Source organism: Nerophis ophidion, linkage group LG13, assembly GCF_033978795.1.
Source record: "Nerophis ophidion isolate RoL-2023_Sa linkage group LG13, RoL_Noph_v1.0, whole genome shotgun sequence".
Classification (NCBI taxonomy): Eukaryota; Metazoa; Chordata; class Actinopteri; order Syngnathiformes; family Syngnathidae; genus Nerophis; species Nerophis ophidion.
Window position 1 is genome coordinate 26,704,801 of NC_084623.1, and position 27,163 is coordinate 26,731,963.

Consider the following 27,163-nt stretch of genomic DNA (forward strand, 5'->3'; position numbering starts at 1 on the left):
GTATAGGGCGCACTTTCTCCCTTTTGTTTTTCTCACAATGGCTATAGATACTTGCCACACTTGTCAAAACGCTACATTATGCTCGTCCAAACAAAACGCTGGTCTCCACCCAAAACATGTTTAGTTTTGACTCGGTCTGAAATTTATAGCAAGATTTGCAGTGTCGCCAACAGTGACCCATGTGCCTCAAGGCACTTCAGTGCTAACAGTGGGGCAAAAGTCCAAAGAGTTACATAGGCTGAGAAAAAGAGCAGTGATTATTGTATCACACACGTGTAGCTCATTGCAGAAAGGTCCTGTCAACCAGCTTGCCACATTTAAAAATTGAATTCAAGGATTGCCTCTCGGCTTACGGCCATACTACCCGAAGATCGCCCGATCTCGTCTGATCTCGGAAGCTAAGCTGGGTCTGGCCTGGTTAGTAATTGGATGGGAGACTGCCTAGGAATACCAGGTGCTGTAGGCTTTTAGCGATGCTCCCAGTATAGGGCGCACTTTCTCCCTTTTGTTTTTGTCACAATGGCTATAGATACTTGCCACACTTGTCAAAACGCTACATTATGCTCGTCCAAACAAAACGCTGTTCTACACCCAAAACAAGTTTAGTTTTGACTCGGTCTGAAATTTATAGCAAGATTTGCAGTGTCGCCAACAGTGACCCATGTGCCTCAAGGCACTTCAGTGTAACAGTGGGGCAAAAGTCCAAAGAGTTACATAGGCTGAGAAAAAGAGCAGTGATTATTGTATCACACACGTGTAGCTCATTGCAGAAAGGTTCTGTCAACCAGCTTGCCACATTTAAAAATTGAATTCTGAGGACTACCTCTCGGCTTACGGCCATACTACCCGAAGATCGCCCGATCTCGTCTGATCTCGGAAGCTAAGCTGGGTCCGGCCTGGTTAGTACTTGGTTGGGAGACTGCCTAGGAATACCAGGTGCTGTAGGCTTTTAGCGATGCTACCAGTATAGGGCGCACTTTCTCCCTTTTGTTTTTGTCACAATGGCTATAGATACTTGCCACACTTGTCAAAACGCTACATTATGCTCGTCCAAACAAAACGCTGTTCTACACCCAAAACAAGTTTAGTTTTGACTCGGTCTGAAATTTATAGCAAGATTTGCAGTGTCGCCAACAGTGACCCATGTGCCTCAAGGCACTTCAGTGCTAACAGTGGGGCAAAAGTCCAAAGAGATACATAGGCTGAGAAAAAGAGCAGTGATTATTGTATCACACACGTGTAGCTCATTGCAGAAAGGTCCTGTCAACCAGCTTGCCACATTTAAAAATTGAATTCTGAGGGCTGCCTCTCGGCTTACGGCCATACTACCCGAAGATCGCCCGATCTCGTCTGATCTCGGAAGCTAAGCTGGGTCTGGCCTGGTTAGTACTTGGATGGGAGACTTCCTAGGAATACCAGGTGCTGTAGGCATTTAGCGATGCTCCCAGTATAGGGTGCACTTTCTTGCTTTTGTTTTTGTCAAAATGGCTATAGATACTTGCCACACTTGTCAAAACGCTACATTATGCTCGTCCAAACAAACCGCTGGTCTCCACCCAAAACATGTTTGTTTAGTTTTGACTCGGTCTGAAATTTATAGCAAGATTTGCAGTGTCGCCAACAGTGACCCATGTGCCTCAAGGCACTTCAGTGCTAACAGTGGGGCAAAAGTCCAAAGAGTTACATAGGCTGAGAAAAAGAGTAGTGATTATTGTATCACACACGTGTAGCTCATTGTAGAAAGGTCCTGTCAACCAGCTTGCCACATTTAAAAATTGAAGTCTGAGGACTGCGTCTCGGCTTACGGCCATACTACCCGAAGATCGCCCGATCTCGTCTGAGCTCGGAAGCTAAGCTGGGTCTGGCCTGGTTAGTACTTGGATGGGAGACTGCCTAGGAATACCAGGTGCTGTAGGCTTTTAGCGATGCTCCCAGTATAGGGCGCACTTTCTCCCTTTTGTTTTTGTCACAATGGCTATAGATACTTGCCACACTTGTCAAAACGCTACGTTTATGCTTGTCCAAACAAAACACTGGTCTCCACCCAAAATATATTTAGTTTTGACTCGGTCTGAAATTTATAGCAAGATTTGCAGTGTCGCCAAAAGTCACCCATGTGCCTCAAGGCACTTCAGTGCTAACAGTGGGCCAAGAGTCCAAAGAGTTACATAGGCTGAGAAAAAGAGTAGTGATTATTGTATCACACACGTGTAGCTCATTGTAGAAAGGTCCTGTCAACCAGCTTGCCACATTTAAAAATTGAAGTCTGAGGACTGCGTCTCGGCTTACGGCCATACTACCCGAAGATCGCCCGATCTCGTCTGAGCTCGGAAGCTAAGCTGGGTCTGGCCTGGTTAGTACTTGGTTGGGAGACTGCCTAGGAATACCAGGTGCTGTAGGCTTTTAGCGATGCTACCAGTATAGGGCGCACTTTCTCCCTTTTGTTTTTTTCACAATGGCTATAGATATTTGCCACACTTGTCAAAACGCTACAGTATGCTCGTCCAAACAAACCGCTGGTCTCCACCCAAAACATGTTTGTTTAGTTTTGACTCGGTCTGAAATTTATAGCAAGATTTGCAGTGTCGCCAAAAATGACCCATGTGCCTCAAGGCACTTCAGTGCTAACAGTGGGGCAAAAGTCCAAAGAGTTACATATGCTGAGAAAAAGAGCAGTGATTATTGTATCACACATGTGTAGCTCATTGCAGAAAGGTCCTGTCAACCAGCTTCCCACATTTAAAAATTGAAGTCTGAGGACTGCGTCTCGGTTTACGGCCATACTACCCGAAGATCGCCCGATCTCGTCTGAGCTCGGAAGCTAAGCTGGGTCTGGCCTGGTTAGTACTTGGATGGGCGACTGCCTAGGAATACCAGGTGCTGTAGGCTTTTAGCGATGCTCCCAGTATAGGGCGCACTTTCTCCCTTTTGTTTTTGTCACAATGGCTATAGATACTTGCCACACTTGTCGAAACGCTACGTTTATGCTCGTCCAAACAAAACACTGGTCTCCACCCAAAACATGTTTAGTTTTGACTCGGTCTGAAATTTATAGCAAGATTTGCAGTGTCGCCAACAGTCACCCATGTGCCTCAAGGCACTTCAGTGCTAACAGTGGGCCAAGAGTCCAAAGAGTTACATAGATTGAGAAAAAGAGCAGTGATTATTGTATCACAGACGTGTAGCTCATTGCAGAAAGGTCCTGTCAACCAGCTTGCCACATTTAAAAATTGAATTCTGAGGACTGGCTCTCGGCTTACCGCCATACTACCCGAAGATCGCCCGATCTCGTCTGATCTCGGAAGCTAAGCTGGGTCTGTCCTGGTTAGTACTTGGATGGGCGACTGCCTAGGAATACCAGGTGCTGTAGGCTTTTAGCGATGCTCCCAGTATAGGGCGCACTTTCTCCCTTTTGTTTTTGTCACAATGGCTATAGATACTTGCCACACTTGTCGAAACGCTACGTTTATGCTCGTCCAAACAAAACACTGGTCTCCACCCAAAACATGTTTAGTTTTGACTCGGTCTGAAATTTATAGCAAGATTTTTAGTGTCGCCAACAGTCACCCATGTGCCTCAAGGCACTTCAGTGCTAACAGTGGGCCAAGAGTCCAAAGAGTTACATAGATTGAGAAAAAGAGTAGTGATTATTGTATCACACACGTGTAGCTCATTGTAGAAAGGTCCTGTCAACCAGCTTGCCACATTTAAAAATTGAAGTCTGAGGACTGCGTCTCGGCTTACGGCCATACTACCCGAAGATTGCCCGATCTCGTCTGAGCTCGGAAGCTAAGCTGGGTCTGGCCTGGTTAGTACTTGGATGGGAGACTGCCTAGGAATACCAGGTGCTGTAGGCTTTTAGCGATGCTCCCAGTATAGGGCGCACTTTCTCCCTTTTGTTTTTGTCACAATGGCTATAGATACTTGCCACACTTGTCAAAACGCTACGTTTATGCTTGTCCAAACAAAACACTGGTCTCCACCCAAAACATATTTAGTTTTGACTCGGTCTGAAATTTATAGCAAGATTTGCAGTGTCGCCAAAAGTCACCCATGTGCCTCAAGGCACTTCAGTGCTAACAGTGGGCCAAGAGTCCAAAGAGTTACATAGGCTGAGAAAAAGAGTAGTGATTATTGTATCACACACGTGTAGCTCATTGTAGAAAGGTCCTGTCAACCAGCTTGCCACATTTAAAAATTGAAGTCTGAGGACTGCGTCTCGGCTTACGGCCATACTACCCGAAGATTGCCCGATCTCGTCTGAGCTCGGAAGCTAAGCTGGGTCTGGCCTGGTTAGTACTTGGATGGGAGACTGCCTAGGAATACCAGGTGCTGTAGGCTTTTAGCGATGCTCCCAGTATAGGGCGCACTTTCTCCCTTTTGTTTTTGTCACAATGGCTATAGATACTTGCCACACTTGTCAAAACGCTACGTTTATGCTTGTCCAAACAAAACACTGGTCTCCACCCAAAACATATTTAGTTTTGACTCGGTCTGAAATTTATAGCAAGATTTGCAGTGTCGCCAAAAGTCACCCATGTGCCTCAAGGCACTTCAGTGCTAACAGTGGGCCAAGAGTCCAAAGAGTTACATAGGCTGAGAAAAAGAGTAGTGATTATTGTATCACACACGTGTAGCTCATTGTAGAAAGGTCCTGTCAACCAGCTTGCCACATTTAAAAATTGAATTCAAGGATTGCCTCTTGGCTTACGGCCATACTACCCGAAGATCGCCCGATCTCGTCTGATCTCGGAAGCTAAGCTGGGTCTGGCCTGGTTAGTAATTGGATGGGAGACTGCCTAGGAATACCAGGTGCTGTAGGCTTTTAGCGATGCTCCCAGTATAGGGCGCACTTTCTCCCTTTTGTTTTTGTCACAATGGCTATAGATACTTGCCACACTTGTCAAAACGCTACATTATGCTCGTCCAAACAAAACGCTGTTCTACACCCAAAACAAGTTTAGTTTTGACTCGGTCTGAAATTTATAGCAAGATTTGCAGTGTCGCCAACAGTGACCCATGTGCCTCAAGGCACTTCAGTGCTAACAGTGGGGCAAAAGTCCAAAGAGTTACATAGGCTGAGAAAAAGAGCAGTGATTATTGTATCACACACGTGTAGCTCATTGCAGAAAGGTCCTCTCAACCAGCTTGCCACATTTAAAAATTGAATTCTGAGGATTGCCTCTCGGCTTACGGCCATACTACCCGAAGATCGCCCGATCTCTTCTGATCTCGGAAGCTAAGTTGGGTCTGGCCCGGTTAGTACTTGGTTGGGAGACTGCCTAGGAATACCAGGTGCTGTAGGCTTTTAGCGATGCTACCAGTATAGGGCGCACTTTCTCCCTTTTGTTTTTGTCACAATGGCTATAGATACTTGCCACACTTGTCAAAACGCTACGTTTATGCTTGTCCAAACAAAACACTGGTCTCCACCCAAAAAATGTTTAGTTTTGATTCGGTCTGAAATTTATAGCAAGATTTGCAGTGTCGCCAACAGTGACCCATGTGCCTCAAGGCACTTCAGTGCTAACAGTGGGGCAAAAGTCCAAAGAGTTACATAGGCTGAGAAAAAGAGTAGTGATTATTGTATCACACACGTGTAGCTCATTGCAGAAAGGTCCTGTCAACCAGCTTGCCACATTTAAAAATTGAAGTCTGAGAACTGCGTCTCGGCTTACGGCCATACTACCCGAAGATCGCCCGATCTCGTCTGAGCTCGGATGCTAAGCTGGGTCTGGCCTGGTTAGTACTTGTATGGGAGACTGCCTAGGAATACCAGGTGCTGTAGGCTTTTAGCGATGCTCCCAGTATAGGGCGCACTTTCTCCCTTTTGTTTTTGTCACAATGGCTAGAGATACTTGCCACACTTGTCAAAACGCTACATTATGCTCGTCCAAACAAACCGCTGGTCTCCACCCAAAACATGTTTGTTTAGTTTTGACTCGGTCTGAAATTTATAGCAAGATTTGCAGTGTCGCCAACAGTGACCCATGTGCCTCAAGGCACTTCAGTGCTAACAGTGGGGCAAAAGTCCAAAGAGTTACATAGGCTGAGAAAAAGAGCAGTGATTATTGTATCACACACGTGTAGCTCATTGCAGAAAGGTCCTGTCAACCAGCTTGCCACATTTAAAAATTGAATTCTGAGGACTCCCTCTCGGCTTACGGCCATACTACCCGAAGATCGCCTGATCTCGTCTGATCTCGGAAGCTAAGCTGGGTCTGGCCTGGTTAGTACTTGGATGGGAGACTGCCTAGGAATACCAGGTGCTGTAGGCTTTTAGCGATGCTCCCAGTATAGGGCGCACTTTCTCCCTTTTGTTTTTGTCACAATGGCTATAGATACTTGCCACACTTGTCAAAATGCTACATTATGCTCGTCCAAACAAAACGCTGGTCTCCACCCAAAACATGTTTAGTTTTGACTCGGTCTGAAATTTATAGCAAGATTTGCAGTGTCGCCAACAGTGACCCATGTGCCTCAAGGCACTTCAGTGCTAACAGTGGGGCAAAAGTCCAAAGAGTTACATAGGCTGAGAAAAAGAGTAGTGATTATTGTATCACACACGTGTAGCTCATTGTAGAAAGGTCCTGTCAACCAGCTTGCCACATTTAAAAATTGAAGTCTGAGGACTGCGTCTCGGCTTACGGCCATACTACCCGAAGATCGCCCGATCTCGTCTGATCTCGGAAGCTAAGCTGGGTCTGGCCTGGTTAGTACTTGGATGGGAGACTGCCTAGGAATACCAGGTGCTGTAGGCTTTTAGCGATGCTCCCAGTATAGGGCGCACTTTCTCCCTTTTGTTTTTGTCACAATGGCTATAGATACTTGCCACACTTGTCAAAACGCTACGTTTATGCTTGTCCAAACAAAACACTGGTCTCCACCCAAAATATATTTAGTTTTGACTCGGTCTGAAATTTATAGCAAGATTTGCAGTGTCGCCAAAAGTCACCCATGTGCCTCAAGGCACTTCAGTGCTAACAGTGGGCCAAGAGTCCAAAGAGTTACATAGGCTGAGAAAAAGAGTAGTGATTATTGTATCACACACGTGTAGCTCATTGTAGAAAGGTCCTGTCAACCAGCTTGCCACATTTAAAAATTGAAGTCTGAGGACTGCGTCTCGGCTTACGGCCATACTACCCGAAGATCGCCCGATCTCGTCTGAGCTCGGAAGCTAAGCTGGGTCTGGCCTGGTTAGTACTTGGTTGGGAGACTGCCTAGGAATACCAGGTGCTGTAGGCTTTTAGCGATGCTACCAGTATAGGGCGCACTTTCTCCCTTTTGTTTTTTTCACAATGGCTATAGATATTTGCCACACTTGTCAAAACGCTACAGTATGCTCGTCCAAACAAACCGCTGGTCTCCACCCAAAACATGTTTGTTTAGTTTTGACTCGGTCTGAAATTTATAGCAAGATTTGCAGTGTCGCCAAAAATGACCCATGTGCCTCAAGGCACTTCAGTGCTAACAGTGGGGCAAAAGTCCAAAGAGTTACATATGCTGAGAAAAAGAGCAGTGATTATTGTATCACACATGTGTAGCTCATTGCAGAAAGGTCCTGTCAACCAGCTTCCCACATTTAAAAATTGAAGTCTGAGGACTGCGTCTCGGTTTACGGCCATACTACCCGAAGATCGCCCGATCTCGTCTGAGCTCGGAAGCTAAGCTGGGTCTGGCCTGGTTAGTACTTGGATGGGCGACTGCCTAGGAATACCAGGTGCTGTAGGCTTTTAGCGATGCTCCCAGTATAGGGCGCACTTTCTCCCTTTTGTTTTTGTCACAATGGCTATAGATACTTGCCACACTTGTCGAAACGCTACGTTTATGCTCGTCCAAACAAAACACTGGTCTCCACCCAAAACATGTTTAGTTTTGACTCGGTCTGAAATTTATAGCAAGATTTGCAGTGTCGCCAACAGTCACCCATGTGCCTCAAGGCACTTCAGTGCTAACAGTGGGCCAAGAGTCCAAAGAGTTACATAGATTGAGAAAAAGAGCAGTGATTATTGTATCACAGACGTGTAGCTCATTGCAGAAAGGTCCTGTCAACCAGCTTGCCACATTTAAAAATTGAATTCTGAGGACTGGCTCTCGGCTTACCGCCATACTACCCGAAGATCGCCCGATCTCGTCTGATCTCGGAAGCTAAGCTGGGTCTGTCCTGGTTAGTACTTGGATGGGCGACTGCCTAGGAATACCAGGTGCTGTAGGCTTTTAGCGATGCTCCCAGTATAGGGCGCACTTTCTCCCTTTTGTTTTTGTCACAATGGCTATAGATACTTGCCACACTTGTCGAAACGCTACGTTTATGCTCGTCCAAACAAAACACTGGTCTCCACCCAAAACATGTTTAGTTTTGACTCGGTCTGAAATTTATAGCAAGATTTTTAGTGTCGCCAACAGTCACCCATGTGCCTCAAGGCACTTCAGTGCTAACAGTGGGCCAAGAGTCCAAAGAGTTACATAGATTGAGAAAAAGAGTAGTGATTATTGTATCACACACGTGTAGCTCATTGTAGAAAGGTCCTGTCAACCAGCTTGCCACATTTAAAAATTGAAGTCTGAGGACTGCGTCTCGGCTTACGGCCATACTACCCGAAGATTGCCCGATCTCGTCTGAGCTCGGAAGCTAAGCTGGGTCTGGCCTGGTTAGTACTTGGATGGGAGACTGCCTAGGAATACCAGGTGCTGTAGGCTTTTAGCGATGCTCCCAGTATAGGGCGCACTTTCTCCCTTTTGTTTTTGTCACAATGGCTATAGATACTTGCCACACTTGTCAAAACGCTACGTTTATGCTTGTCCAAACAAAACACTGGTCTCCACCCAAAACATATTTAGTTTTGACTCGGTCTGAAATTTATAGCAAGATTTGCAGTGTCGCCAAAAGTCACCCATGTGCCTCAAGGCACTTCAGTGCTAACAGTGGGCCAAGAGTCCAAAGAGTTACATAGGCTGAGAAAAAGAGTAGTGATTATTGTATCACACACGTGTAGCTCATTGTAGAAAGGTCCTGTCAACCAGCTTGCCACATTTAAAAATTGAAGTCTGAGGACTGCGTCTCGGCTTACGGCCATACTACCCGAAGATTGCCCGATCTCGTCTGAGCTCGGAAGCTAAGCTGGGTCTGGCCTGGTTAGTACTTGGATGGGAGACTGCCTAGGAATACCAGGTGCTGTAGGCTTTTAGCGATGCTCCCAGTATAGGGCGCACTTTCTCCCTTTTGTTTTTGTCACAATGGCTATAGATACTTGCCACACTTGTCAAAACGCTACGTTTATGCTTGTCCAAACAAAACACTGGTCTCCACCCAAAACATATTTAGTTTTGACTCGGTCTGAAATTTATAGCAAGATTTGCAGTGTCGCCAAAAGTCACCCATGTGCCTCAAGGCACTTCAGTGCTAACAGTGGGCCAAGAGTCCAAAGAGTTACATAGGCTGAGAAAAAGAGTAGTGATTATTGTATCACACACGTGTAGCTCATTGTAGAAAGGTCCTGTCAACCAGCTTGCCACATTTAAAAATTGAATTCAAGGATTGCCTCTTGGCTTACGGCCATACTACCCGAAGATCGCCCGATCTCGTCTGATCTCGGAAGCTAAGCTGGGTCTGGCCTGGTTAGTAATTGGATGGGAGACTGCCTAGGAATACCAGGTGCTGTAGGCTTTTAGCGATGCTCCCAGTATAGGGCGCACTTTCTCCCTTTTGTTTTTGTCACAATGGCTATAGATACTTGCCACACTTGTCAAAACGCTACATTATGCTCGTCCAAACAAAACGCTGTTCTACACCCAAAACAAGTTTAGTTTTGACTCGGTCTGAAATTTATAGCAAGATTTGCAGTGTCGCCAACAGTGACCCATGTGCCTCAAGGCACTTCAGTGCTAACAGTGGGGCAAAAGTCCAAAGAGTTACATAGGCTGAGAAAAAGAGCAGTGATTATTGTATCACACACGTGTAGCTCATTGCAGAAAGGTCCTCTCAACCAGCTTGCCACATTTAAAAATTGAATTCTGAGGATTGCCTCTCGGCTTACGGCCATACTACCCGAAGATCGCCCGATCTCTTCTGATCTCGGAAGCTAAGTTGGGTCTGGCCCGGTTAGTACTTGGTTGGGAGACTGCCTAGGAATACCAGGTGCTGTAGGCTTTTAGCGATGCTACCAGTATAGGGCGCACTTTCTCCCTTTTGTTTTTGTCACAATGGCTATAGATACTTGCCACACTTGTCAAAACGCTACGTTTATGCTTGTCCAAACAAAACACTGGTCTCCACCCAAAAAATGTTTAGTTTTGATTCGGTCTGAAATTTATAGCAAGATTTGCAGTGTCGCCAACAGTGACCCATGTGCCTCAAGGCACTTCAGTGCTAACAGTGGGGCAAAAGTCCAAAGAGTTACATAGGCTGAGAAAAAGAGTAGTGATTATTGTATCACACACGTGTAGCTCATTGCAGAAAGGTCCTGTCAACCAGCTTGCCACATTTAAAAATTGAAGTCTGAGAACTGCGTCTCGGCTTACGGCCATACTACCCGAAGATCGCCCGATCTCGTCTGAGCTCGGATGCTAAGCTGGGTCTGGCCTGGTTAGTACTTGTATGGGAGACTGCCTAGGAATACCAGGTGCTGTAGGCTTTTAGCGATGCTCCCAGTATAGGGCGCACTTTCTCCCTTTTGTTTTTGTCACAATGGCTAGAGATACTTGCCACACTTGTCAAAACGCTACATTATGCTCGTCCAAACAAACCGCTGGTCTCCACCCAAAACATGTTTGTTTAGTTTTGACTCGGTCTGAAATTTATAGCAAGATTTGCAGTGTCGCCAACAGTGACCCATGTGCCTCAAGGCACTTCAGTGCTAACAGTGGGGCAAAAGTCCAAAGAGTTACATAGGCTGAGAAAAAGAGCAGTGATTATTGTATCACACACGTGTAGCTCATTGCAGAAAGGTCCTGTCAACCAGCTTGCCACATTTAAAAATTGAATTCTGAGGACTCCCTCTCGGCTTACGGCCATACTACCCGAAGATCGCCTGATCTCGTCTGATCTCGGAAGCTAAGCTGGGTCTGGCCTGGTTAGTACTTGGATGGGAGACTGCCTAGGAATACCAGGTGCTGTAGGCTTTTAGCGATGCTCCCAGTATAGGGCGCACTTTCTCCCTTTTGTTTTTGTCACAATGGCTATAGATACTTGCCACACTTGTCAAAATGCTACATTATGCTCGTCCAAACAAAACGCTGGTCTCCACCCAAAACATGTTTAGTTTTGACTCGGTCTGAAATTTATAGCAAGATTTGCAGTGTCGCCAACAGTGACCCATGTGCCTCAAGGCACTTCAGTGCTAACAGTGGGGCAAAAGTCCAAAGAGTTACATAGGCTGAGAAAAAGAGTAGTGATTATTGTATCACACACGTGTAGCTCATTGTAGAAAGGTCCTGTCAACCAGCTTGCCACATTTAAAAATTGAAGTCTGAGGACTGCGTCTCGGCTTACGGCCATACTACCCGAAGATCGCCCGATCTCGTCTGAGCTCGGAAGCTAAGCTGGGTCTGGCCTGGTTAGTACTTGGATGGGAGACTGCCTAGGAATACCAGGTGCTGTAGGCTTTTAGCGATGCTCCCAGTATAGGGCGCACTTTCTCCCTTTTGTTTTTGTCACAATGGCTATAGATACTTGCCACACTTGTCAAAACGCTACGTTTATGCTCGTCCAAAAAAAACACTGGTCTCCACCCAAAACATGTTTAGCTTTGACTCGGTCTGAAATTTATAGCAAGATATGCAGTGTCGCCAAAAGTCACCCATGTGCCTCAAGGCACTTCAGTGCTAACAGTGGGCCAAGAGTCCAAAGAGTTACATAGGCTGAGAAAAAGAGCAGTGATTATTGTATCACACACGTGTAGCTCATTGCAAAAAGGTCCTGTCAACCAGCTTGCCACATTTAAAAATTTAATTCTGAGGACTGCGTCTCGGCTTACGGCCATACTACCTGAAGATCGCCCGATCTCGTCTGATCTCGGAAGCTAAGCTGGGTCTGGCCTGGTTAGTACTTGGTTGGGAGACTGCCTAGGAATACCAAGTGCCGTAGGCTTTTAGCGATGCTCCCAGTATAGGGCGCACTTTCTCCCTTTTGTTTTTCTCACAATGGCTATAGATACTTGCCACACTTGTCAAAACGCTACATTATGCTCGTCCAAACAAAACGCTGGTCTCCACCCAAAACATGTTTAGTTTTGACTCGGTCTGAAATTTATAGCAAGATTTGCAGTGTCGCCAACAGTGACCCATGTGCCTCAAGGCACTTCAGTGCTAACAGTGGGGCAAAAGTCCAAAGAGTTACATAGGCTGAGAAAAAGAGCAGTGATTATTGTATCACACACGTGTAGCTCATTGCAGAAAGGTCCTGTCAACCAGCTTGCCACATTTAAAAATTGAATCCAAGGATTGCCTCTCGGCTTACGGCCATACTACCCGAAGATCGCCCGATCTCGTCTGATCTCGGAAGTTAAGCTGGGTCTGGCCTGGTTAGTACTTGGATGGGAGACTGCCTAGGAATACCAGGCGCTGTAGACTTTTAGCGATGCTCCCAGTATAGGGCGCACTTTCTCCCTTTTGTTTTTGTCACAATGGCTATAGATACTTGCCACACTTGTCAAAACGCTACATTATGCTCGTCCAAACAAAACGCTGTTCTACACCCAAAACAAGTTTAGTTTTGACTCGGTCTGAAATTTATAGCAAGATTTGCAGTGTCGCCAACAGTGACCCATGTGCCTCAAGGCACTTCAGTGCTAACAGTGGGGCAAAAGTCCAAAGAGTTACATAGGCTGAGAAAAAGAGCAGTGATTATTGTATCACACACGTGTAGCTCATTGCAGAAAGGTCCTGTCAACCAGCTTGCCACATTTAAAAATTGAATTCTGAGGACTCCCTCTCAGCTTACGGTCATACTACCCGAAGATCGCCTGATCTCGTCTGATCTCGGAAGCTAAGCTGGGTCTGGCCTGGTTAGTACTTGGATGGGAGACTGCCTAGGAATACCAGGTGCTGTAGGATTTTAGCGATGCTCCCAGTATAGGGCGCACTTTCTCCCTTTTGTTTTTGTCACAATGGCTATAGATACTTGCCACACTTGTCAAAACGCTACGTTTATGCTCGTCCAAAAAAAACACTGGTCTCCACCCAAAACATGTTTAGTTTTGACTCGGTCTGAAATTTATAGCAAGATATGCAGTGTCGCCAAAAGTCACCCATGTGCCTCAAGGCACTTCAGTGCTAACAGTGGGCCAAGAGTCCAAAGAGTTACATAGGCTGAGAAAAAGAGCAGTGATTATTGTATCACACACGTGTAGCTCATTGCAGAAAGGTCCTGTCAACCAGCTTGCCACATTTAAAAATTGAATTCTGAGGACTGCGTCTCGGCTTACGGCCATACTACCTGAAGATCGCCCGATCTCGTCTGATCTCGGAAGCTAAGCTGGGTCTGGCCTGGTTAGTACTTGGTTGGGAGACTGCCTAGGAATACCAAGTGCCGTAGGCTTTTAGCGATGCTCCCAGTATAGGGCGCACTTTCTCCCTTTTGTTTTTCTCACAATGGCTATAGATACTTGCCACACTTGTCAAAACGCTACATTATGCTCGTCCAAACAAAACGCTGGTCTCCACCCAAAACATGTTTAGTTTTGACTCGGTCTGAAATTTATAGCAAGATTTGCAGTGTCGCCAACAGTGACCCATGTGCCTCAAGGCACTTCAGTGCTAACAGTGGGGCAAAAGTCCAAAGAGTTACATAGGCTGAGAAAAAGAGCAGTGATTATTGTATCACACACGTGTAGCTCATTGCAGAAAGGTCCTGTCAACCAGCTTGCCACATTTAAAAATTGAATTCAAGGATTGCCTCTCGGCTTACGGCCATACTACCCGAAGATCGCCCGATCTCGTCTGATCTCGGAAGCTAAGCTGGGTCTGGCCTGGTTAGTAATTGGATGGGAGACTGCCTAGGAATACCAGGTGCTGTAGGCTTTTAGCGATGCTCCCAGTATAGGGCGCACTTTCTCCCTTTTGTTTTTGTCACAATGGCTATAGATACTTGCCACACTTGTCAAAACGCTACATTATGCTCGTCCAAACAAAACGCTGTTCTACACCCAAAACAAGTTTAGTTTTGACTCGGTCTGAAATTTATAGCAAGATTTGCAGTGTCGCCAACAGTGACCCATGTGCCTCAAGGCACTTCAGTGCTAACAGTGGGGCAAAAGTCCAAAGAGTTACATAGGCTGAGAAAAAGAGCAGTGATTATTGTATCACACACGTGTAGCTCATTGCAGAAAGGTTCTGTCAACCAGCTTGCCACATTTAAAAATTGAATTCTGAGGACTACCTCTCGGCTTACGGCCATACTACCCGAAGATCGCCCGATCTCGTCTGATCTCGGAAGCTAAGCTGGGTCCGGCCTGGTTAGTACTTGGTTGGGAGACTGCCTAGGAATACCAGGTGCTGTAGGCTTTTAGCGATGCTACCAGTATAGGGCGCACTTTCTCCCTTTTGTTTTTTTCACAATGGCTATAGATACTTGCCACACTTGTCAAAACGCTACATTATGCTCGTCCAAACAAACCGCTGGTCTCCACCCAAAACATGTTTGTTTAGTTTTGACTCGGTCTGAAATTTAAAGCAAGATTTGCAGTGTCGCCAACAGTGACCCATGTGCCTCAAGGAACTTCAGTGCTAACAGTGGGGCAAAAGTCCAAAGAGTTACATAGGCTGAGAAAAAGAGCAGTGATTATTGTATCACACACGTGTAGCTAATTGCAGAAAGGTCCTGTCAACCAGCTTGCCACATTTAAAAATTGAATTCTGAGGGCTGTCTCTCGGCTTACGGCCATACTACCCGAAGATCGCCCGATCTCGTCTGATCTCGGAAGCTAAGCTGGGTCTGGCCTGGTTAGTACTTGGATGGGAGACTGCCTAGGAATACCAGGTGCGGTAGGCTTTTAGCGATGCTCCCAGTATAGGGCGCACTTTCTCCCTTTTGTTTTTGTCACAATGGCTATAGATACTTGCCACACTTGTCAAAACGCTACATTATGCTCGTCCAAACAAAACGCTGGTCTCCACCCAAAACATGTTTAGTTTTGACTCGGTCTGAAATTTATAGCAAGATTTGCAGTGTCGCCAACAGTGACCCATGTGCCTCAAGGCACTTCAGTGCTAACAGTGGGGCAAAAGTCCAAAGAGTTACATAGGCTGAGAAAAAGAGTAGTGATTATTGTATCACACACGTGTAGCTCATTGCAGAAAGGTCCTGTCAACCAGCTTGCCACATTTAAAAATTGAATTCTGAGGACTGCGTCTCGGCTTACGGCCATACTACCTGAAGATCGCCCGATCTCGTCTGATCTCGGAAGCTAAGCTGGGTCTGGCCTGGTTAGTACTTGGTTGGGAGACTGCCTAGGAATACCAAGTGCCGTAGGCTTTTAGCGATGCTCCCAGTATAGGGCGCACTTTCTCCCTTTTGTTTTTCTCACAATGGCTATAGATACTTGCCACACTTGTCAAAACGCTACATTATGCTCGTCCAAACAAAACGCTGGTCTCCACCCAAAACATGTTTAGTTTTGACTCGGTCTGAAATTTATAGCAAGATATGCAGTGTCGCCAAAAGTCACCCATGTGCCTCAAGGCACTTCAGTGCTAACAGTGGGCCAAGAGTCCAAAGAGTTACATAGGCTGAGAAAAAGAGCAGTGATTATTGTATCACACACGTGTAGCTCATTGCAGAAAGGTCCTGTCAACCAGCTTGCCACATTTAAAAATTGAATTCTGAGGACTGCGTCTCGGCTTACGGCCATACTACCTGAAGATCGCCCGATCTCGTCTGATCTCGGAAGCTAAGCTGGGTCTGGCCTGGTTAGTACTTGGTTGGGAGACTGCCTAGGAATACCAAGTGCCGTAGGCTTTTAGCGATGCTCCCAGTATAGGGCGCACTTTCTCCCTTTTGTTTTTCTCACAATGGCTATAGATACTTGCCACACTTGTCAAAACGCTACATTATGCTCGTCCAAACAAAACGCTGGTCTCCACCCAAAACATGTTTAGTTTTGACTCGGTCTGAAATTTATAGCAAGATTTGCAGTGTCGCCAACAGTGACCCATGTGCCTCAAGGCACTTCAGTGCTAACAGTGGGGCAAAAGTCCAAAGAGTTACATAGGCTGAGAAAAAGAGCAGTGATTATTGTATCACACACGTGTAGCTCATTGCAGAAAGGTCCTGTCAACCAGCTTGCCACATTTAAAAATTGAATTCAAGGATTGCCTCTCGGCTTACGGCCATACTACCCGAAGATCGCCCGATCTCGTCTGATCTCGGAAGCTAAGCTGGGTCTGGCCTGGTTAGTAATTGGATGGGAGACTGCCTAGGAATACCAGGTGCTGTAGGCTTTTAGCGATGCTCCCAGTATAGGGCGCACTTTCTCCCTTTTGTTTTTGTCACAATGGCTATAGATACTTGCCACACTTGTCAAAACGCTACATTATGCTCGTCCAAACAAAACGCTGTTCTACACCCAAAACAAGTTTAGTTTTGACTCGGTCTGAAATTTATAGCAAGATTTGCAGTGTCGCCAACAGTGACCCATGTGCCTCAAGGCACTTCAGTGCTAACAGTGGGGCAAAAGTCCAAAGAGTTACATAGGCTGAGAAAAAGAGCAGTGATTATTGTATCACACACGTGTAGCTCATTGCAGAAAGGTTCTGTCAACCAGCTTGCCACATTTAAAAATTGAATTCTGAGGACTACCTCTCGGCTTACGGCCATACTACCCGAAGATCGCCCGATCTCGTCTGATCTCGGAAGCTAAGCTGGGTCCGGCCTGGTTAGTACTTGGTTGGGAGACTGCCTAGGAATACCAGGTGCTGTAGGCTTTTAGCGATGCTACCAGTATAGGGCGCACTTTCTCCCTTTTGTTTTTTTCACAATGGCTATAGATACTTGCCACACTTGTCAAAACGCTACATTATGCTCGTCCAAACAAACCGCTGGTCTCCACCCAAAACATGTTTGTTTAGTTTTGACTCGGTCTGAAATTTAAAGCAAGATTTGCAGTGTCGCCAACAGTGACCCATGTGCCTCAAGGAACTTCAGTGCTAACAGTGGGGCAAAAGTCCAAAGAGTTACATAGGCTGAGAAAAAGAGCAGTGATTATTGTATCACACACGTGTAGCTAATTGCAGAAAGGTCCTGTCAACCAGCTTGCCACATTTAAAAATTGAATTCTGAGGGCTGTCTCTCGGCTTACGGCCATACTACCCGAAGATCGCCCGATCTCGTCTGATCTCGGAAGCTAAGCTGGGTCTGGCCTGGTTAGTACTTGGATGGGAGACTGCCTAGGAATACCAGGTGCGGTAGGCTTTTAGCGATGCTCCCAGTATAGGGCGCACTTTCTCCCTTTTGTTTTTGTCACAATGGCTATAGATACTTGCCACACTTGTCAAAACGCTACATTATGCTCGTCCAAACAAAACGCTGGTCTCCACCCAAAACATGTTTAGTTTTGACTCGGTCTGAAATTTATAGCAAGATTTGCAGTGTCGCCAACAGTGACCCATGTGCCTCAAGGCACTTCAGTGCTAACAGTGGGGCAAAAGTCCAAAGAGTTACATAGGCTGAGAAAAAGAGTAGTGATTATTGTATCACACACGTGTAGCTCATTGCAGAAAGGTCCTGTCAACCAGCTTGCCACATTTAAAAATTGAATTCTGAGGACTGCGTCTCGGCTTACGGCCATACTACCTGAAGATCGCCCGATCTCGTCTGATCTCGGAAGCTAAGCTGGGTCTGGCCTGGTTAGTACTTGGTTGGGAGACTGCCTAGGAATACCAAGTGCCGTAGGCTTTTAGCGATGCTCCCAGTATAGGGCGCACTTTCTCCCTTTTGTTTTTCTCACAATGGCTATAGATACTTGCCACACTTGTCAAAACGCTACATTATGCTCGTCCAAACAAAACGCTGGTCTCCACCCAAAACATGTTTAGTTTTGACTCGGTCTGAAATTTATAGCAAGATTTGCAGTGTCGCCAACAGTGACCCATGTGCCTCAAGGCACTTCAGTGCTAACAGTGGGGCAAAAGTCCAAAGAGTTACATAGGCTGAGAAAAAGAGCAGTGATTATTGTATCACACACGTGTAGCTCATTGCAGAAAGGTCCTGTCAACCAGCTTGCCACATTTAAAAATTGAATTCAAGGATTGCCTCTCGGCTTACGGCCATACTACCCGAAGATCGCCCGATCTCGTCTGATCTCGGAAGCTAAGCTGGGTCTGGCCTGGTTAGTAATTGGATGGGAGACTGCCTAGGAATACCAGGTGCTGTAGGCTTTTAGCGATGCTCCCAGTATAGGGCGCACTTTCTCCCTTTTGTTTTTGTCACAATGGCTATAGATACTTGCCACACTTGTCAAAACGCTACATTATGCTCGTCCAAACAAAACGCTGTTCTACACCCAAAACAAGTTTAGTTTTGACTCGGTCTGAAATTTATAGCAAGATTTGCAGTGTCGCCAACAGTGACCCATGTGCCTCAAGGCACTTCAGTGCTAACAGTGGGGCAAAAGTCCAAAGAGTTACATAGGCTGAGAAAAAGAGCAGTGATTATTGTATCACACACGTGTAGCTCATTGCAGAAAGGTTCTGTCAACCAGCTTGCCACATTTAAAAATTGAATTCTGAGGACTACCTCTCGGCTTACGGCCATACTACCCGAAGATCGCCCGATCTCGTCTGATCTCGGAAGCTAAGCTGGGTCCGGCCTGGTTAGTACTTGGTTGGGAGACTGCCTAGGAATACCAGGTGCTGTAGGCTTTTAGCGATGCTACCAGTATAGGGCGCACTTTCTCCCTTTTGTTTTTTTCACAATGGCTATAGATACTTGCCACACTTGTCAAAACGCTACATTATGCTCGTCCAAACAAACCGCTGGTCTCCACCCAAAACATGTTTGTTTAGTTTTGACTCGGTCTGAAATTTATAGCAAGATTTGCAGTGTCGCCAACAGTGACCCATGTGCCTCAAGGAACTTCAGTGCTAACAGTGGGGCAAAAGTCCAAAGAGTTACATAGGCTGAGAAAAAGAGCAGTGATTATTGTATCACACACGTGTAGCTAATTGCAGAAAGGTCCTGTCAACCAGCTTGCCACATTTAAAAATTGAATTCTGAGGGCTGTCTCTCGGCTTACGGCCATACTACCCGAAGATCGCCCGATCTCGTCTGATCTCGGAAGCTAAGCTGGGTCTGGCCTGGTTAGTACTTGGATGGGAGACTGCCTAGGAATACCAGGTGCGGTAGGCTTTTAGCGATGCTCCCAGTATAGGGCGCACTTTCTCCCTTTTGTTTTTGTCACAATGGCTATAGATACTTGCCACACTTGTCAAAACGCTACATTATGCTCGTCCAAACAAAACGCTGGTCTCCACCCAAAACATGTTTAGTTTTGACTCGGTCTGAAATTTATAGCAAGATTTGCAGTGTCGCCAACAGTGACCCATGTGCCTCAAGGCACTTCAGTGCTAACAGTGGGGCAAAAGTCCAAAGAGTTACATAGGCTGAGAAAAAGAGTAGTGATTATTGTATCACACACGTGTAGCTCATTGTAGAAAGGTCCTGTCAACCAGCTTGCCACATTTAAAAATTGAAGTCTGAGGACTGCGTCTCGGCTTACGGCCATACTACCCGAAGATCGCCCGATCTCGTCTGAGCTCGGAAGCTAAGCTGGGTCTGGCCTGGTTAGTACTTGGATGGGAGACTGCCTAGGAATACCAGGTGCTGTAGGCTTTTAGCGATGCTCCCAGTATAGGGCGCACTTTCTCCCTTTTGTTTTTGTCACAATGGCTATAGATACTTGCCACACTTGTCAAAACGCTACGTTTATGCTTGTCCAAACAAAACACTGGTCTCCACCCAAAATATATTTAGTTTTGACTCGGTCTGAAATTTATAGCAAGATTTGCAGTGTCGCCAAAAGTCACCCATGTGCCTCAAGGCACTTCAGTGCTAACAGTGGGCCAAGAGTCCAAAGAGTTACATAGGCTGAGAAAAAGAGTAGTGATTATTGTATCACACACGTGTAGCTCATTGTAGAAAGGTCCTGTCAACCAGCTTGCCACATTTAAAAATTGAAGTCTGAGGACTGCGTCTCGGCTTACGGCCATACTACCCGAAGATCGCCCGATCTCGTCTGAGCTCGGAAGCTAAGCTGGGTCTGGCCTGGTTAGTACTTGGTTGGGAGACTGCCTAGGAATACCAGGTGCTGTAGGCTTTTAGCGATGCTACCAGTATAGGGCGCACTTTCTCCCTTTTGTTTTTTTCACAATGGCTATAGATATTTGCCACACTTGTCAAAACGCTACAGTATGCTCGTCCAAACAAACCGCTGGTCTCCACCCAAAACATGTTTGTTTAGTTTTGACTCGGTCTGAAATTTATAGCAAGATTTGCAGTGTCGCCAAAAGTGACCCATGTGCCTCAAGGCACTTCAGTGCTAACAGTGGGGCAAAAGTCCAAAGAGTTACATATGCTGAGAAAAAGAGCAGTGATTATTGTATCACACATGTGTAGCTCATTGCAGAAAGGTCCTGTCAACCAGCTTCCCACATTTAAAAATTGAAGTCTGAGGACTGCGTCTCGGTTTACGGCCATACTACCCGAAGATCGCCCGATCTCGTCTGAGCTCGGAAGCTAAGCTGAGTCTGGCCTGGTTAGTACTTGGATGGGCGACTGCCTAGGAATACCAGGTGCTGTAGGCTTTTAGCGATGCTCCCAGTATAGGGCGCACTTTCTCCCTTTTGTTTTTGTCACAATGGCTATAGATACTTGCCACACTTGTCGAAACGCTACGTTTATGCTCGTCCAAACAAAACACTGGTCTCCACCCAAAACATGTTTAGTTTTGACTCGGTCTGAAATTTATAGCAAGATTTGCAGTGTCGCCAACAGTCACCCATGTGCCTCAAGGCACTTCAGTGCTAACAGTGGGCCAAGAGTCCAAAGAGTTACATAGATTGAGAAAAAGAGCAGTGATTATTGTATCACAGACGTGTAGCTCATTGCAGAAAGGTCCTGTCAACCAGCTTGCCACATTTAAAAATTGAATTCTGAGGACTGGCTCTCGGCTTACCGCCATACTACCCGAAGATCGCCCGATCTCGTCTGATCTCGGAAGCTAAGCTGGGTCTGTCCTGGTTAGTACTTGGATGGGAGACTGCCTAGGAATACCAGGTGCTGTAGGCTTTTAGCGATGCTCCCAGTATAGGGCGCACTTTCTCCCTTTTGTTTTTGTCACAATGGCTATAGATACTTGCCACACTTGTCAAAATGCTACATTATGCTCGTCCAAACAAAACGCTGGTCTCCACCCAAAACAAGTTTAGTTTTGACTCGGTCTGAAATTTATAGCAAGATTTGCAGTGTCGCCAACAGTGACCCATGTGCCTCAAGGCACTTCAGTGCTAACAGTGGGGCAAAAGTCCAAAGAGTTACATAGGCTGAGAAAAAGAGTAGTGATTATTGTATCACACACGTGTAGCTCATTGTAGAAAGGTCCTGTCAACCAGCTTGCCACATTTAAAAATTGAAGTCTGAGGACTGCGTCTCGGCTTACGGCCATACTACCCGAAGATTGCCCGATCTCGTCTGAGCTCGGAAGCTAAGCTGGGTCTGGCCTGGTTAGTACTTGGATGGGAGACTGCCTAGGAATACCAGGTGCTGTAGGCTTTTAGCGATGCTCCCAGTATAGGGCGCACTCTCTCCCTTTTGTTTTTGTCACAATGGCTATAGATACTTGCCACACTTGTCAAAACGCTACGTTTATGCTTGTCCAAACAAAACACTGGTCTCCACCCAAAACATATTTAGTTTTGACTCGGTCTGAAATTTATAGCAAGATTTGCAGTGTCGCCAAAAGTCACCCATGTGCCTCAAGGCACTTCAGTGCTAACAGTGGGCCAAGAGTCCAAAGAGTTACATAGGCTGAGAAAAAGAGTAGTGATTATTGTATCACACACGTGTAGCTCATTGTAGAAAGGTCCTGTCAACCAGCTTGCCACATTTAAAAATTGAAGTCTGAGGACTGCGTCTCGGCTTACGGCCATACTACCCGAAGATCGCCCGATCTCGTCTGAGCTCGGAAGCTAAGCTGGGTCTGGCCTGGTTAGTACTTGGTTGGGAGACTGCCTAGGAATACCAGGTGCTGTAGGCTTTTAGCGATGCTACCAGTATAGGGCGCACTTTCTCCCTTTTGTTTTTTTCACAATGGCTATAGATATTTGCCACACTTGTCAAAACACTACATTATGCTCGTCCAAACAAACCGCTGGTCTCCACCCAAAACATGTTTGTTTAGTTTTGACTCGGTCTGAAATTTATAGCAAGATTTGCAGTGTCGCCAACAGTGACCCATGTGCCTCAAGGCACTTCAGTGCTAACATTGGGGCAAAAGTCCAAAGAGTTACATAGGCTGAGAAAAAGAGCAGTGATTATTGTATCACACATGTGTAGCTCATTGCAGAAAGGTCCTGTCAACCAGCTTCCCACATTTAAAAATTGAAGTCTGAGGACTGCGTCTCGGCTTACGGCCATACTACCCGAAGATCGCCCGATCTCGTCTGAGCTCGGAAGCTAAGCTGGGTCTGGCCTGGTTAGTACTTGGATGGGCGACTGCCTAGGAATACCAGGTGCTGTAGGCTTTTAGCGATGCTCCCAGTATAGGGCGCACTTTCTCCCTTTTGTTTTTGTCACAATGGCTATAGATACTTGCCACACTTGTCGAAACGCTACGTTTATGCTCGTCCAAACAAAACACTGGTCTCCACCCAAAACATGTTTAGTTTTGACTCGGTCTGAAATTTATAGCAAGATTTGCAGTGTCGCCAACAGTCACCCATGTGCCTCAAGGCACTTCAGTGCTAACAGTGGGCCAAGAGTCCAAAGAGTTACATAGATTGAGAAAAAGAGCAGTGATTATTGTATCACAGACGTGTAGCTCATTGCAGAAAGGTCCTGTCAACCAGCTTGCCACATTTAAAAATTGATTTCTGAGGACTGGCTCTCGGCTTACCGCCATACTACCCGAAGATCGCCCGATCTCGTCTGATCTCGGAAGCTAAGCTGGGTCTGTCCTGGTTAGTACTTGGATGGGAGACTGCCTAGGAATACCAGGTGCTGTAGGCTTTTAGCGATGCTCCCAGTATAGGGCGCACTTTCTCCCTTTTGTTTTTGTCACAATGGCTATAGATACTTGCCACACTTGTCAAAATGCTACATTATGCTCGTCCAAACAAAACGCTGGTCTCCACCCAAAACAAGTTTAGTTTTGACTCGGTCTGAAATTTATAGCAAGATTTGCAGTGTCGCCAACAGTGACCCATGTGCCTCAAGGCACTTCAGTGCTAACAGTGGGGCAAAAGTCCAAAGAGTTACAAAGGCTGAGAAAAAGAGTAGTGATTAGTGTATCACACACGTGTAGCTCATTGTAGAAAGGTCCTGTCAACCAGCTTGCCACATTTAAAAATTGAAGTCTGAGGACTGCGTCTCGGCTTACGGCCATACTACCCGACGATCGCCCGATCTCGTCTGAGCTCGGAAGCTAAGCTGGGTCTTGCCTGGTTAGTACTTGAATGGGAGACTGCCTAGGAATACCAGGTGCTGTAGGCTTTTAGCGATGCTCCCAGTATAGGGCGCACTTTCTCCCTTTTGTTTTTGTCACAATGGCTATAGATAATTGCCACACTTGTCAAAACGCTACGTTTATGCTTGTCCAAATAAAACACTGGTCTCCACCCAAAACATATTTAGTTTTGACTCGGTCTGAAATTTATAGCAAGATTTGCAGTGTCGCCAAAAGTCACCCATGTGCCTCAAGGCACTTCAGTGCTAACAGTGGGCCAAGAGTCCAAAGAGTTACATAGGCTGAGAAAAAGAGTAGTGATTATTGTATCACACACGTGTAGCTCATTGTAGAAAGGTCCTGTCAACCAGCTTGCCACATTTAAAAATTGAATTCTGAGGACTGCCTCTCGGCTTACGGCCATACTGCCCGAAGATCGCCCGATCTCGTCTGATCTCGGAAGCTAAGCTGGGTCTGGCCTGGTTAGTACTTGGATGGGAGACTGCCTAGGAATACCAGGTGCTGTAGGCTTTTAGCGATGCTCCCAGTATAGGGCGCACTTTCTCCCTTTTGTTTTTGTCACAATGGCTATAGATACTTGCCACACTTGTCAAAACGCTACATTATGCTCGTCCAAACAAACCGCTGGTCTCCACCCAAAACATGTTTGTTTAGTTTTGACTCGGTCTGAAATTTATAGCAAGATTTGCAGTGTCGCCAACAGTGACCCATGTGCCTCAAGGCACTTCAGTGCTAACATTGGGGCAAAAGTCCAAAGAGTTACATAGGCTGAGAAAAAGAGCAGTGATTATTGTATCACACACGTGTAGCTCATTGCAGAAAGGTCCTGTCAACCAGCTTGCCACATTTAAAAATTGAATTCTGAGGACTGCCTCTCGGCTTACGGCCATACTGCCCGAAGATCGCCCGATCTCGTCTGATCTCGGAAGCTAAGCTGGGTCTGGCCTGGTTAGTACTTGGATGGGAGACTGCCTAGGAATACCAGGTGCTGTAGGCTTTTAGCGATGCTCCCAGTATAGGGCGCACTTTCTCCCTTTTGTTTTTGTCACAATGGCTATAGATACTTGCCACACTTGTCAAAACGCTACATTATGCTCGTCCAAACAAAACGCTGTTCTCCACCCAAAACAAGTTTAGTTTTGACTCGGTCTGAAATTTATAGCAAGATTTGCAGTGTCGCCAACAGTGACCCATGTGCCTCAAGGCACTTCAGTGCTAACAGTGGGGCAAAAGTCCAAAGAGTTACATAGGCTGAGAAAAAGAGCAGTGATTATTGTATCACACACGTGTAGCTCATTGCAGAAAGGTCCTGTCAACCAGCTTGCCACATTCAAAAATTGAATTCTGAGGACTGCCTCTCGGCTTACGGCCATACTACCCGAAGATCCCCCGATCTCGTCTGATCTCGGAAGCTAAGCTGGGTCCGGCCTGGTTAGTACTTGGATGGGAGACTGCCTAGGAATACCAGGTGCTGTAGGCTTTTAGCGATGCTCCCAGTATAGGGCGCACTTTCTCCCTTTTGTTTTTGTCACAATGGCTCTAGATACTTGCCACACTTGTCAAAACGCTACGTTTATGCTCGTCCAAACAAAACACTGGTCTCCACCCAAAACATGTTTAGTTTTGACTCGGTCTGAAATTTATAGCAAGATTTGCAGTGTCGCCAACAGTCACCCATGTGCCTCAAGGCACTTCAGTGCTAACAGTGGGCCAAGAGTCCAAAGAGTTACATAGGCTGAGAAAAAGAGCAGTGATTATTGTATCACACACGTGTAGCTCATTGCAGAAAGGTCCTGTCAACCAGCTTGCCACATTTCAAAATTGAATTCTGAGGACTGCGTCTCGGCTTACGGCCATACTACCCGAAGATCGCCCAATCTCGTCTGATCTCGGAAGCTAAGCTGGGTCTGGCCTGGTTAGTACTTGGTTGGGAGACTCCCTAGGAATACCAAGTGCTGTAGGCTTTTAGCGATGCCCCCAGTATAGGGCGCACTTTCTCCCTTTTGTTTTTCTCACAATGGCTATAGATACTTGCCACACTTGTCAAAACGCTACATTATGCTCGTCCAAACAAAACGCTGGTCTCCACCCAAAACATGTTTAGTTTTGACTCGGTCTGAAATTTATAGCAAGATTTGCAGTGTCGCCAACAGTGACCCATGTGCCGCAAGGCACTTCAGTGCTAACAGTGGGGCAAAAGTCCAAAGAGTTACATAGGCTGAGAAAAAGAGCAGTGATTATTGTATCACACACGTGTAGCTCATTGCAGAAAGGTCCTGTCAACCAGCTTGCCACATTTAAAAGTTGAATTCTGAGGACTGCCCCTCGGCTTACGGCCATACTACCCGAAGATCGCCCGATCTCGTCTGATCTCGGAAGCTAAGCTGGGTCTGGCCTGGTTAGTACTTGGATGGGAGACTCCCTAGGAATACCAGGTGCTGTAGGCTTTTAGCGATGCTCCCAGTATAGGGCGCACTTTCTCCCTTTTGTTTTTGTCACAATGGCTATAGATACTTGCCACACTTGTCAAAACGCTACATTATGCTCGTCCAAACAAAACGCTGGTCTCCACCCAAAACAAGTTTAGTTTTGACTCGGTCTGAAATTTATAGCAAGATTTGCAGTGTCGCCAACAGTGACCCATGTGCCTCAAGGCACTTCAGTGCTAACAGTGGGGCCAAGAGTCCAAAGAGTTACATAGGCTGAGAAAAAGAGCAGTGATTATTGTATCACACACGTGTAGCTCATTGCAGAAAGGTCCTGTCAACCAGCTTGCCACATTTAAAAATTGGATTCTGAGGACTGCCTCTCGGCTTACGGCCATACTACCCGAAGATCGCCCGATCTCGTCTGATCTCGGAAGCTAAGCTGTGTCTGACCTGGTTAGTACTTGGATGGGAGACTGCCTAGGAATACTTGGTGCTGTGAGCTTTTAGCGATGCTCCCAGTACTGGGCGCACTTTCTCCCTTTTGCTTTCGTCACAATGGCTATAGATACTTGCCACACTTGTCAAAACGCTATATTATGCTCGTCCAAACAAAACGCTGGTCTCCACCCAAAACATGTTTAGTTTTGACTTGGTCTGAAATTTTTTAGCAAGATTTGCAGTGTCGCAAACAGTGACCCATGTGCCTCAAGGCGCTTCAGTGCTAACAGTGGGGCAAAAGTCCAAAGAGTTACATAGGCTGAGAAAATGATTAGTGATTATTGTATCACACACGTGTAGCTCATTGCAGAAAAGTCCTGTCAACCAGCTTGCCACATTTAAAAATCGAATTTTGAAGATTACCTCTCGGCATACAGCCATTCTACCCTGAGCACTTCCGATCTCGTCTGATCTCGGAGGCTAGGCTGGGTCTGGTCTGGTTAGTACTTGGATGGGAGCCTCCCTAGGAATACCAGGTACTGTAAGTTTTTAGCGATGCTCCCAGTATAGAGCGCACTTTCAACCTTTGGCTTTTGTCACAATGGCTATAGATACTTGCCA

The 27,163-nt window shown here is 46.2% G+C and overlaps 55 pseudogenes; all 55 read left to right on the forward strand.

The window, feature by feature from the left end:
* The first annotated feature begins 347 nt into the window (after nucleotides 1–347).
* Nucleotides 348–466, forward strand: LOC133566193 (5S ribosomal RNA; annotated as a pseudogene).
* Nucleotides 467–829: 363 nt separating this feature from the next.
* Nucleotides 830–948, forward strand: LOC133565659 (5S ribosomal RNA; annotated as a pseudogene).
* Nucleotides 949–1,312: 364 nt separating this feature from the next.
* LOC133567739 (5S ribosomal RNA) lies at nucleotides 1,313–1,431 on the forward strand (annotated as a pseudogene).
* A 368-nt stretch (nucleotides 1,432–1,799) lies between these two features.
* LOC133565402 (5S ribosomal RNA) lies at nucleotides 1,800–1,918 on the forward strand (annotated as a pseudogene).
* A 365-nt stretch (nucleotides 1,919–2,283) lies between these two features.
* Nucleotides 2,284–2,402, forward strand: LOC133565793 (5S ribosomal RNA; annotated as a pseudogene).
* Nucleotides 2,403–2,770: 368 nt separating this feature from the next.
* LOC133565875 (5S ribosomal RNA) lies at nucleotides 2,771–2,889 on the forward strand (annotated as a pseudogene).
* Nucleotides 2,890–3,254: 365 nt separating this feature from the next.
* On the forward strand, nucleotides 3,255–3,373 carry LOC133567058 (5S ribosomal RNA; annotated as a pseudogene).
* A 365-nt stretch (nucleotides 3,374–3,738) lies between these two features.
* Nucleotides 3,739–3,857, forward strand: LOC133565892 (5S ribosomal RNA; annotated as a pseudogene).
* A 365-nt stretch (nucleotides 3,858–4,222) lies between these two features.
* LOC133565893 (5S ribosomal RNA) lies at nucleotides 4,223–4,341 on the forward strand (annotated as a pseudogene).
* A 364-nt stretch (nucleotides 4,342–4,705) lies between these two features.
* Nucleotides 4,706–4,824, forward strand: LOC133566194 (5S ribosomal RNA; annotated as a pseudogene).
* A 364-nt stretch (nucleotides 4,825–5,188) lies between these two features.
* Nucleotides 5,189–5,307, forward strand: LOC133565407 (5S ribosomal RNA; annotated as a pseudogene).
* Nucleotides 5,308–5,672: 365 nt separating this feature from the next.
* Nucleotides 5,673–5,791, forward strand: LOC133566855 (5S ribosomal RNA; annotated as a pseudogene).
* A 368-nt stretch (nucleotides 5,792–6,159) lies between these two features.
* LOC133565652 (5S ribosomal RNA) lies at nucleotides 6,160–6,278 on the forward strand (annotated as a pseudogene).
* Nucleotides 6,279–6,642: 364 nt separating this feature from the next.
* LOC133567731 (5S ribosomal RNA) lies at nucleotides 6,643–6,761 on the forward strand (annotated as a pseudogene).
* A 365-nt stretch (nucleotides 6,762–7,126) lies between these two features.
* LOC133565794 (5S ribosomal RNA) lies at nucleotides 7,127–7,245 on the forward strand (annotated as a pseudogene).
* A 368-nt stretch (nucleotides 7,246–7,613) lies between these two features.
* Nucleotides 7,614–7,732, forward strand: LOC133565876 (5S ribosomal RNA; annotated as a pseudogene).
* Nucleotides 7,733–8,097: 365 nt separating this feature from the next.
* Nucleotides 8,098–8,216, forward strand: LOC133567059 (5S ribosomal RNA; annotated as a pseudogene).
* A 365-nt stretch (nucleotides 8,217–8,581) lies between these two features.
* Nucleotides 8,582–8,700, forward strand: LOC133565894 (5S ribosomal RNA; annotated as a pseudogene).
* A 365-nt stretch (nucleotides 8,701–9,065) lies between these two features.
* LOC133565895 (5S ribosomal RNA) lies at nucleotides 9,066–9,184 on the forward strand (annotated as a pseudogene).
* Nucleotides 9,185–9,548: 364 nt separating this feature from the next.
* Nucleotides 9,549–9,667, forward strand: LOC133566195 (5S ribosomal RNA; annotated as a pseudogene).
* Nucleotides 9,668–10,031: 364 nt separating this feature from the next.
* LOC133565408 (5S ribosomal RNA) lies at nucleotides 10,032–10,150 on the forward strand (annotated as a pseudogene).
* A 365-nt stretch (nucleotides 10,151–10,515) lies between these two features.
* On the forward strand, nucleotides 10,516–10,634 carry LOC133566857 (5S ribosomal RNA; annotated as a pseudogene).
* A 368-nt stretch (nucleotides 10,635–11,002) lies between these two features.
* On the forward strand, nucleotides 11,003–11,121 carry LOC133565653 (5S ribosomal RNA; annotated as a pseudogene).
* A 364-nt stretch (nucleotides 11,122–11,485) lies between these two features.
* LOC133565403 (5S ribosomal RNA) lies at nucleotides 11,486–11,604 on the forward strand (annotated as a pseudogene).
* A 365-nt stretch (nucleotides 11,605–11,969) lies between these two features.
* Nucleotides 11,970–12,088, forward strand: LOC133566681 (5S ribosomal RNA; annotated as a pseudogene).
* Nucleotides 12,089–12,451: 363 nt separating this feature from the next.
* Nucleotides 12,452–12,570, forward strand: LOC133566060 (5S ribosomal RNA; annotated as a pseudogene).
* Nucleotides 12,571–12,934: 364 nt separating this feature from the next.
* On the forward strand, nucleotides 12,935–13,053 carry LOC133566698 (5S ribosomal RNA; annotated as a pseudogene).
* Nucleotides 13,054–13,418: 365 nt separating this feature from the next.
* On the forward strand, nucleotides 13,419–13,537 carry LOC133566682 (5S ribosomal RNA; annotated as a pseudogene).
* A 363-nt stretch (nucleotides 13,538–13,900) lies between these two features.
* Nucleotides 13,901–14,019, forward strand: LOC133566196 (5S ribosomal RNA; annotated as a pseudogene).
* A 364-nt stretch (nucleotides 14,020–14,383) lies between these two features.
* On the forward strand, nucleotides 14,384–14,502 carry LOC133565660 (5S ribosomal RNA; annotated as a pseudogene).
* Nucleotides 14,503–14,870: 368 nt separating this feature from the next.
* On the forward strand, nucleotides 14,871–14,989 carry LOC133565937 (5S ribosomal RNA; annotated as a pseudogene).
* Nucleotides 14,990–15,353: 364 nt separating this feature from the next.
* On the forward strand, nucleotides 15,354–15,472 carry LOC133566683 (5S ribosomal RNA; annotated as a pseudogene).
* Nucleotides 15,473–15,836: 364 nt separating this feature from the next.
* On the forward strand, nucleotides 15,837–15,955 carry LOC133566685 (5S ribosomal RNA; annotated as a pseudogene).
* A 363-nt stretch (nucleotides 15,956–16,318) lies between these two features.
* LOC133566197 (5S ribosomal RNA) lies at nucleotides 16,319–16,437 on the forward strand (annotated as a pseudogene).
* Nucleotides 16,438–16,801: 364 nt separating this feature from the next.
* On the forward strand, nucleotides 16,802–16,920 carry LOC133565661 (5S ribosomal RNA; annotated as a pseudogene).
* A 368-nt stretch (nucleotides 16,921–17,288) lies between these two features.
* On the forward strand, nucleotides 17,289–17,407 carry LOC133565938 (5S ribosomal RNA; annotated as a pseudogene).
* A 364-nt stretch (nucleotides 17,408–17,771) lies between these two features.
* On the forward strand, nucleotides 17,772–17,890 carry LOC133566687 (5S ribosomal RNA; annotated as a pseudogene).
* A 363-nt stretch (nucleotides 17,891–18,253) lies between these two features.
* Nucleotides 18,254–18,372, forward strand: LOC133566198 (5S ribosomal RNA; annotated as a pseudogene).
* A 364-nt stretch (nucleotides 18,373–18,736) lies between these two features.
* On the forward strand, nucleotides 18,737–18,855 carry LOC133565663 (5S ribosomal RNA; annotated as a pseudogene).
* Nucleotides 18,856–19,223: 368 nt separating this feature from the next.
* LOC133565939 (5S ribosomal RNA) lies at nucleotides 19,224–19,342 on the forward strand (annotated as a pseudogene).
* Nucleotides 19,343–19,706: 364 nt separating this feature from the next.
* On the forward strand, nucleotides 19,707–19,825 carry LOC133565405 (5S ribosomal RNA; annotated as a pseudogene).
* Nucleotides 19,826–20,190: 365 nt separating this feature from the next.
* Nucleotides 20,191–20,309, forward strand: LOC133565795 (5S ribosomal RNA; annotated as a pseudogene).
* A 368-nt stretch (nucleotides 20,310–20,677) lies between these two features.
* Nucleotides 20,678–20,796, forward strand: LOC133566790 (5S ribosomal RNA; annotated as a pseudogene).
* Nucleotides 20,797–21,161: 365 nt separating this feature from the next.
* LOC133567005 (5S ribosomal RNA) lies at nucleotides 21,162–21,280 on the forward strand (annotated as a pseudogene).
* Nucleotides 21,281–21,644: 364 nt separating this feature from the next.
* On the forward strand, nucleotides 21,645–21,763 carry LOC133565897 (5S ribosomal RNA; annotated as a pseudogene).
* Nucleotides 21,764–22,128: 365 nt separating this feature from the next.
* Nucleotides 22,129–22,247, forward strand: LOC133565796 (5S ribosomal RNA; annotated as a pseudogene).
* Nucleotides 22,248–22,615: 368 nt separating this feature from the next.
* LOC133565464 (5S ribosomal RNA) lies at nucleotides 22,616–22,734 on the forward strand (annotated as a pseudogene).
* Nucleotides 22,735–23,099: 365 nt separating this feature from the next.
* LOC133567006 (5S ribosomal RNA) lies at nucleotides 23,100–23,218 on the forward strand (annotated as a pseudogene).
* Nucleotides 23,219–23,582: 364 nt separating this feature from the next.
* LOC133567180 (5S ribosomal RNA) lies at nucleotides 23,583–23,701 on the forward strand (annotated as a pseudogene).
* Nucleotides 23,702–24,066: 365 nt separating this feature from the next.
* Nucleotides 24,067–24,185, forward strand: LOC133567761 (5S ribosomal RNA; annotated as a pseudogene).
* A 368-nt stretch (nucleotides 24,186–24,553) lies between these two features.
* Nucleotides 24,554–24,672, forward strand: LOC133567762 (5S ribosomal RNA; annotated as a pseudogene).
* A 364-nt stretch (nucleotides 24,673–25,036) lies between these two features.
* Nucleotides 25,037–25,155, forward strand: LOC133565460 (5S ribosomal RNA; annotated as a pseudogene).
* Nucleotides 25,156–25,520: 365 nt separating this feature from the next.
* Nucleotides 25,521–25,639, forward strand: LOC133567212 (5S ribosomal RNA; annotated as a pseudogene).
* Nucleotides 25,640–26,003: 364 nt separating this feature from the next.
* Nucleotides 26,004–26,122, forward strand: LOC133567737 (5S ribosomal RNA; annotated as a pseudogene).
* Nucleotides 26,123–26,487: 365 nt separating this feature from the next.
* Nucleotides 26,488–26,606, forward strand: LOC133567123 (5S ribosomal RNA; annotated as a pseudogene).
* Nucleotides 26,607–27,163: the final 557 nt, after the last annotated feature.